The sequence below is a fragment of the Amblyomma maculatum genome, chromosome 4 (assembly GCF_055883805.1).
Source record: "Amblyomma maculatum isolate TAMU_Amacu chromosome 4, ASM5588380v1, whole genome shotgun sequence".
NCBI lineage: Eukaryota > Metazoa > Arthropoda > Arachnida > Ixodida > Ixodidae > Amblyomma > Amblyomma maculatum.
Genome location: NC_139347.1, coordinates 5961924 through 5970294, shown reverse-complemented (window position 1 = coordinate 5970294; position 8371 = coordinate 5961924).

Below are 8371 nucleotides of genomic sequence, written 5' to 3'. Positions count from 1 at the left end.
CGTTTCAGGCTCAGTTCGAAGATGTCAATGTTATTATTGAGGTGCATGTTTAATAAGTGAGGGATATTATAACGTACAGTTTGCATAGCGAAATTTGTGCGGTAGGGATGGATCTTCCAGTATTCCGGATTTCGCGTGTCATGACGGGAGGTTTCTTTGATGGAAAGTTCTGCTAAGCTCGCTGGAATACTACTGTTGGCTTTGCGTTCTTTTATCAGTGTTGCACATAAATTAAAGTTGTACATATCTTCTCTTCGTAATAATGCCAGCTTTAGAAAAAATTCATCAGTGTTGGAATCATACGGCGAGTATGTCATGACTCTAAAAATTTTACGTTGTAGCCTGCCAAGCTTTTGTATATTGTTATTTGTAGTCGTTCCCCAGACCATAACGCAGTAGCTTAGGTGGGATAAGAAAAGGGAATTGTACAGAAGGAGCAATATGTGTTTTGGGAGAAAATTTCTGTGTTTGTAAAGAACGCCTATCACTGACGCAAGTTTCGACGATACACAATCCACGTGCTTGTCCCCAAGACATATTTTTTGAAAATGCAACTCCCAGAGTTTTAAATTCGGTAACGATTTCTATGTTGTTGTTTAGGGTAAGTGCCAGATCTGGTGTAACATGCTTTCCTTTGGAACGAAAGATAATAGCTTTTGTTTTTGAGTGATTAACTAATAAATAGTTGTGATCAGCCCATGCACCCAGTTTGGATAACAACAAATTACTTAAAGAAAACAGTTCTTCGCAAGTATCAGCAGTGCAAAAAATACTTGTATCGTCGGCGTAGATTACAAACTTAGCCCTATCATCGATGCTAACAATGTCATTCAAATATATGTTGAATAAGAAAGGTCCCATAATGCTACCTTGGGGAACCCCAAGGTGTACCTGTGCTTTATACAAAAAAAAAAAAAAAAAAAAAAAACCCGTTGACATCAACAGACTGAAAACGTTCTGAAAGATATGATTTAATAAGATCAAGTGATTTACCACGAACACCATAAGATGCTAATTTTCCAAAAAGTATATTTCGGTTGAAATAGTCAAAGGCCTTGGTGAAATCTATAAAGATACCTAGTACAAATTTCTTGATTTCCATATTTCTGAGTATGTATTCCTTCTGGTCCAAGAGGGCGAGTTGTGTGGAGCGAAATTTCCGGAATTTATACTGAGCATCAGTAATGAAGGCGTGTTTTTCAAAGTAGGATTGAAAACGCACAAGAATTAGCTTTTCAAGTCCCTTAGAAACTACCGGTAAGATCGAAACCGGCGATAATTATTTAGCCTATTTCGATCAACTTTTTTGTATATGGGTTTAACTTTTGCTAATTGCATATCTTTAGGAAAGAGCTGATACATAGGTTAAATATGTAAGCCAAAACTGGAGAGATAATGTCCAGAACAAACTTTACCGGTTTTATTTGAATTCCCTGTGCGTCACACGCACTTGAATTTTTTAGGTGCGTAAATATCGCGTACACTTCGTTAGCGTTAGTAGGAGAAAGACATAAACTACTTGATGACATCGTGCTAATCGAATAGTCACTGCTATGTCTCAGAGAAGGCACTGGAAGATTTGTGAAATGGTCATTAAAGGAATCAGCTAAAGCAGTGCCGTGTACTATTTCACCGTGTATGGTAAGCTCTTCAATAGAAGCTGGTGTGGGCGACCGGCCAAGGACTTCATTAAGCCTTCTCCACGTAAGCTTGCTGTCGTCTTTAACTGCACTGAACTTGTTTTCTAGATAATACGCCTTACTTTTCTTAATTTCTTTGTTTAGACAGTTTCGATATTTCTTGAACTCTTGAAGCAATGCAGGATTCCGAGTCTTTAAAAACCTACTAAATAAGTCGTTCTTGACTTTAATTTTCGCCAACAGCTGTTTGGTTATCCAAGGCTTCTTAATATTGTTACGATGAAATAGCAAAGGGGTGTTTATTTACAGTGATATGGCAGTGGGATAAGGTGAAGCCTACTAGCCCCAGGCACCAACGCTTCGTCTTCTTCTTCTGCCTCACCATCACCATCCCTCATCGTCGTCATTAGCGTGACATTTCCCCCCTACTCAGACAAAGCCCTCTGGGCGTGTTCGTGAGTCGTGCGAGGCTGACACGGCTTCAAGCGGGCAACATGACACAGTTCGGTTTTTGCAGACCGGCGACCCGATGCTGTCAGGCGGGCTATCCCATAAGTTAAATCACTAAGGCGTTTGATAACCACATATGGGCCGTCATAATGGGCCAAGAGTTTTTGATGTAGGCCACGGCGCCGAATTGGACGCCATAGCCAGACTAAATCACCTACAGAGTACGTGACCCGCCGGTGACTGGAATCGTATCGCACTTTGGAACGTTCTTGTGAAGCACCAGACCGTAATCGGGCGATTCTCCGAGCTTCTTCGGCGAGACAGAGGGTCTCAGCCAGGCAGGGGTCTTCACGGCTTGTGAAGGGCAGGATAGTATCCAGGGGGTAGCGTGGCGGTCTGGCATAGAGAAGGAAAAATGGACTGTACCCAGTCGTCTCATGCGTGGCGGTATTAAACGCATACGTGATGAAGGGTAGTATGGTGTCCCAGTTCTTATGCCCTGCGTCCACATACATGGCTAGCATGTTGATAAGCGTTCTGTTGACGCGCTCAGTCAAGCCATTTGTCTGGGGATGGTATGGCGTCGAGTGTCGGAAAGTTACGGCGCATAAACGCATGAGCTCTTCAACAACATCAGCAGTGAATTGTCGGCCCCGGTCAGTGATGACAATTCGTGGCGGCCCGTGTCGTAAGATGACTGAGTGCAGCAAGAAAAGCGACACCTGATGCGCCGTAGCAGATGGAAGAGCGGCGGTTTCACAATAACGTGTGAGATAGTCCACGCAGATTACAATCCAGCGATTTCCATCCACGGACTTCGGAAACGGACCTACGAGGTCAATGCCTACTTGATCAAACGGTGCTGTCGGGGTCTTCACAGGGTGCAGCAAGCCAGACGGAGTTGCAGTTGGACGTTTGTGGCGTTGACATTGCTTGCAACTGGCAACGTATTGTTCAACCGTCGAGCGCATTCTGGGCCAGTAAAATCTTTCTTGAGCACGGTGGAGTGTTCTAACCGATCCCAAATGCCCAGAAGTTGGATTATCATGCATAACACGCAATACGTCCGTGCACAACGTCTTGGGAACTACGAGTAGGTATCGCTGGCCGACAGGCGAATAACTCTTTTTCCATAGGAGGCCATCATGCACACAAAAACGGCTTGTAGGTACGTTGGCTTGGGCAAAGAGAGGCTGCAGACTGGTATCATTTTGCTGTTCCGTTTTGAAAACATTCGTGTCGGGGAACGCTGGCTCGAGGGTCGATATATAATTGTCGAAATCGTCGCTTTCAGGTCCAGTCGTGGCCATTGGCATCCTAGAAAGACAATCTGCGTCTGCATGACGCCTCCCGCTTTTGTAAACCACGGCAAAGTCATATTCCTGTAACCGGAGGGCCCAGCGTGCGAGGCGACCACATGGTTCTCGAAGGTTCCGCAACCAACAGAGTGAATGATGGTCAGTTACGATAGTAAACGAACGTCCGTACAAATATGAACGGAAACGCTGCACAGCGAAAACTACAGCTAGGCATTCCTGTTCGGTGACTGTGTAGTTTCGCTCCGGCTTGCTCAGGGTACGACTTGCGTACGCGATAACATGCTCTCGTTCATTGTGCCGTTGGACAAGGACTGCACCAAGACCGATTCCACTAGCGTCCGTGTGTACTTCTGTCATTGCAGTAGGATCGAAGTGACGTAAGATGGGTTTCGATATTAAAAGAAACTTCAGTTGACGGAATGACGCGTCGCAGTCTGGTGTCCAGTTAAAAGTAGAGTTTTTGTGGAGAAGGCACGTCAATGGGTAAGCAACGTCAGCAAAGCGATGTATAAAGCGTCTAAAATACGAGCACAACCCTAGAAAACTGCGCAACTCCTTCACTGTCTGCGGGGGTTTAAAAGACTCAACAGCGGCAGTTTTCTGGGGATCCGGCATTACACCATCACCATTGACAAGGTGTCCTAGCACCAGCGCTTGGCGCTCTCCAAAGCGGCACTTTTTGGAGTTCAGAATTAGGGCGGCGTTGTGCAGGCAATTCAAGACACGTACTAGACGGTCATTGTGTTCTTGGAAGGATTTCCCAAATATCACGACATCGTCCAGATAGCAAAGACAAATGTCCCATTTTAAGCCGCGCAAAACTGTGTCCATAAAGCGTTCGAATGTAGCTGGCGCATTACACAGCCCGAATGGCATAACATTAAACTCATAAAGGCCATCTGGCGTTACGAAGGCTGTTTTTTTCTTATCTGCAGGGTCCATTGGAATTTGCCAGTAGCCAGATCTGAGATCAAGACAAGAAAAATAGGACGCACCAGAGAGGCAGTCGAGGGCATCGTCTATGCGAGGAAGAGGATAGACGTCCTTTTTCGTAACAGAATTTAAACGCCGATAATCGACGCAGAATCGCCACGAACCGTCTTTCTTGCGTACAAGAATAACAGGGGCAGCCCAGGGGCTAGATGACTCCTGTATCACCTTTTTCTGTAGCATGTCCTCCACTTGCTCATGAATGACTTTGCGCTCAGATGGGGACACGCGATATGGCTTTTGACGAATGGGACGAGCCGAACCAGTGTCGATGCTATGATGGGTCCGATGTGCAGGGCGAGAGGTTGGTCCATCTGTTTCAGAAAAGTCAAACATAGGCGAAAAAGGTAGAAGAATATCCACAAGAGTACGGCGTTGAGGTGAGCTGAGATCGGCGCTGATCATGCGGGAGATTGAAGTTTCATCAGCAGGCAAAGGTACGGTGGCACTCGTAGCATCTGTGACCAAAGCAACGACGTGGGGCGCATCGGGTCCACAAGAGGCAAGCTTCAATCCCGTTGGTAAAACTGCGGGCTCGGACGATGGGTTGATGGTCCATAACGAGGCACTACCATGATGCACGGATATCATACAGTGAGGGATAATTACATTTTTCTTCAGGCATGCTGAGTGAACTGGGTGCACCATGGCCTGGAATGAAACCTTCTCAAGAAGTGGAACGGACACGGGGACGAACATGGCAGACAAGGGTGGAACTACTGTGTCTTCGGTAATACTAAAAACTGTTTCTTCATCACGGCCACTTTCAAAAAGTGTCGGCAGATGCGAGCCATCAAAATGAACCTCTTGACTTCGGCAGTCCACGGTAGCGCCACAAAACTTCAAGAAGTCCATTCCTAAAATGATGTCATGCGTAGAGTGGGGTAAGACTACGAATTCGGCTTGAAAAATTGCACCACCCACAGACACTTGCGCACTACACACACCCAGTGGCCGCAACGCCTCTCCACTCACACCACAAAACGTTGAAGCACGGTCATATTCAAACATCACTTTGCGTCCCAACAAGCGCCTAAACTGATTACTCATCACAGACACAGTCGCACCCGTATCCACCAAAGCTAATGTATACACACCATCAATAAACACACGAATTTTGTTTTTGAGCATTATAGTTGGAGGGATGTTGGCACACAGCACATTTCCAGCGGCCTCACCCCCATTGGTCGCGCTGGTTAGTTTTCCTGCTGATGATGCTGAGGCGACATGGGGCGCCGTCGTGGTGATGGAGAACGACGCGCACGGAAGGCGGGTGGTGGAGTAACACTTCTATCAGATGCAGGGGAGTGGTCGCGGATATTCTGGTTATGGATGTTGCGGTAATACCCACGCTGAGTATTTGATTGTTGAAAAACGGGATTGTATTGCCGATTGTTGGGTACTGTTGGAAGCGCCGGGCGGTTATAGCGAGGTGGGAACCTACTGCGGCAGTATCTGGCGATGTGACCTTCGACGCCGCAGCGGTAGCATATCGGCGGAGAAGGTAGAAAATGCTGTTGCGAATAAGAGCAGGGAACAGCTGGGTGCGTCGTAGGTCTGTCTGAATGCTCATACTGCTCAGGAATCCTGGTAGATCGAATGGAAGCTCTATGGGCACTTGAGGCGACGTCATACCTTGAGGCGTCAGGCACCGACGCATTCCGGTTGGCGAAATGCATAGGAGGATAGTCAATGGAAGCTGCAACTTCAGGAGCTTGTGGGAAAGGCTGAACGGTAATCGCTTGTGGTGGTGAAGCCGGCCGCCTAGATACCCTCTGGACAGAGACCTCAGCAGATTCGTGCAGGGGAAGTGGGTTGAGCCGCAGGAGTTCTTCCCGCACGATTTGCCGGATCGTCGACGGAAGATCTAGTTGGGCGTGGTCATCAAGGCTGGCCACGGTAGGCACGTTGGCCAGCCGCCCAAATTTTGGCACAATACGACGCGTTCTCAGAGCTTGAAAAGCGCGGATGTGTTTAATGACATCGGAGACGGTTTCAAGGCTGTCTTTGGCGATTAAAAAGTTGTATACGTCAGCCGCGATACCCTTCAAAATGTGGCCGACTCTATCTTCTTCGGGCATGTTGGAATTGACACATCTGCACAATCGGAGGATCTCTTCTGTATAAGTGGTACAAGTTTCATCCGGCAACTGAGCTCTTTGGGCAAGGGTCTGCTCAGCCCGTTTTTTGCTCGGTACAGAGTCACCAAAACGCTGTTTGATCTCGGTGGCAAACCGTTCCCAAGTTGTCAAATTGTCCTCGTTATTCTCGAACCATGTCATCGCCGTGTGAGTTAGAAAGAAGACGACATTTGTGAGCATGGTGATAGGGTCCCACCGGTTGTACCGACTAACTCGTTCATAATGAAGTAGCCACTTCTCAACGTCCTCACCTTCCTCTCCTGCAAACGGTCGTGGTTCCCGGTAAGGCTGGCAGGGAATAGAGCTGGAGGGGGCAGGCCTGTCACCAGCCTGGCTTGCAGCGTCGCGGCCGGCGCGGTTAGAATCGCTGTGGTCCATGATGTTTGGAAGCGGTGGCAGTCCAGCAAGGCGGCGACTACGTCGAAACTCCAGTGGTTCTTGCTGCGCCGTATTTGGGGATCGAACGGAGCACCTTCCACCAAGTTGTTACGATGAAATAGCAAAGGGGTGTTTATTTACAGTGATATGGCAGTGGGATAAGGTGAAGCCTACTAGCCCCAGGCACCAACGCTTCGTCTTCTTCTTCTGCCTCACCATCACCATCCCTCATCGTCGTCATTAGCGTGACAATATTTTTAGAACGCCGAAATGTTTTGAAAATAGTTGTGATCTGTAATTCTTTTTGGAATTACCAAATGTTCATACTTTGTTGAACCAGGACGATTAGAGATAGGCAGTAAACTCTAGCGCCGCTGTGCTTCCTTAACCACCGTTATTTATAAGCACGTGTGGTTACGGGAGCGTTTCATCCCAACCCAAATGCTCAAAAACGTGTGCCAGAGTTCTTGTGGCTCTCTTATGAGGTGCAGCTGAGATCACATGAAAAAATGCAATACAGTATAGAAATACGGTAGAAATATACTAGTGTGATTGCTCAATGCGTCCACCTAGCTTGGAATCTATAGGCACACATAGTAACAATCAGTATAGGAAGGCTGGTTCACCAACTCTCAAGCGCTAATCTCTATTTCAGTAAGATTACTTATGCTTAGCTAGAAGGATTTTTGAACTGGAATATTCTTTTCCTGTGTTTCGAAGTACAACAGCACAAGCGTTAAAACTTCAACGAATGCGCGATTTCCGACGACAGCGAGCAGTAAGGATGAAACTTGTTTTCATGATCAGATAGAATAATAATAAATGATATGAGGAGACCATGATATGCCCTTCTATCAAGTCGATGCGGTTTATATACATTTTTTTCTGAACAACGTACTAAACGTAAGCCTCGGCCCTGGTGATAACCTGTTCCATATTCCTAACACAATTTAAAATAATGAGGAACCTAACTTCATCTTAACGTCTATACTCTGCTACAAAAGATGCAGACTGCGTGAATAAGTGCGCTTGGAAGTATTCGATTACCACTAGTATTTTCATTATTCAGTGAGGAGAGGAATGTAGTTTTCTAAAATATATTTTATCAACTCTATGGCAAACCGAGCCAAGCTATAACTCACTTATTAAATTTAACATTACAGAACTAAGCAAGAATATTAAGCTTTTTTGAATATTTCTTAGGTACTTTTACTATGACAATACTCTGCACAGCACTCCTACTATATTTTATCCTGGGAGGCGGTATGAGTGGACCAGTAATTGTTTTCACCGAAAAAACTCAAGACCTATGCCTTGTTTTTTAAACAGTCGCAGTGAGTTAAGGTGGAACAGCAGAGGAGCACAGGCCATTGCGAAAAGACCGTCTGTCGCTCGAATTACTTCGTGAAGCACAGCACTTCTTCGCTCAAGCTTTCATGTTATACGAGCTCAA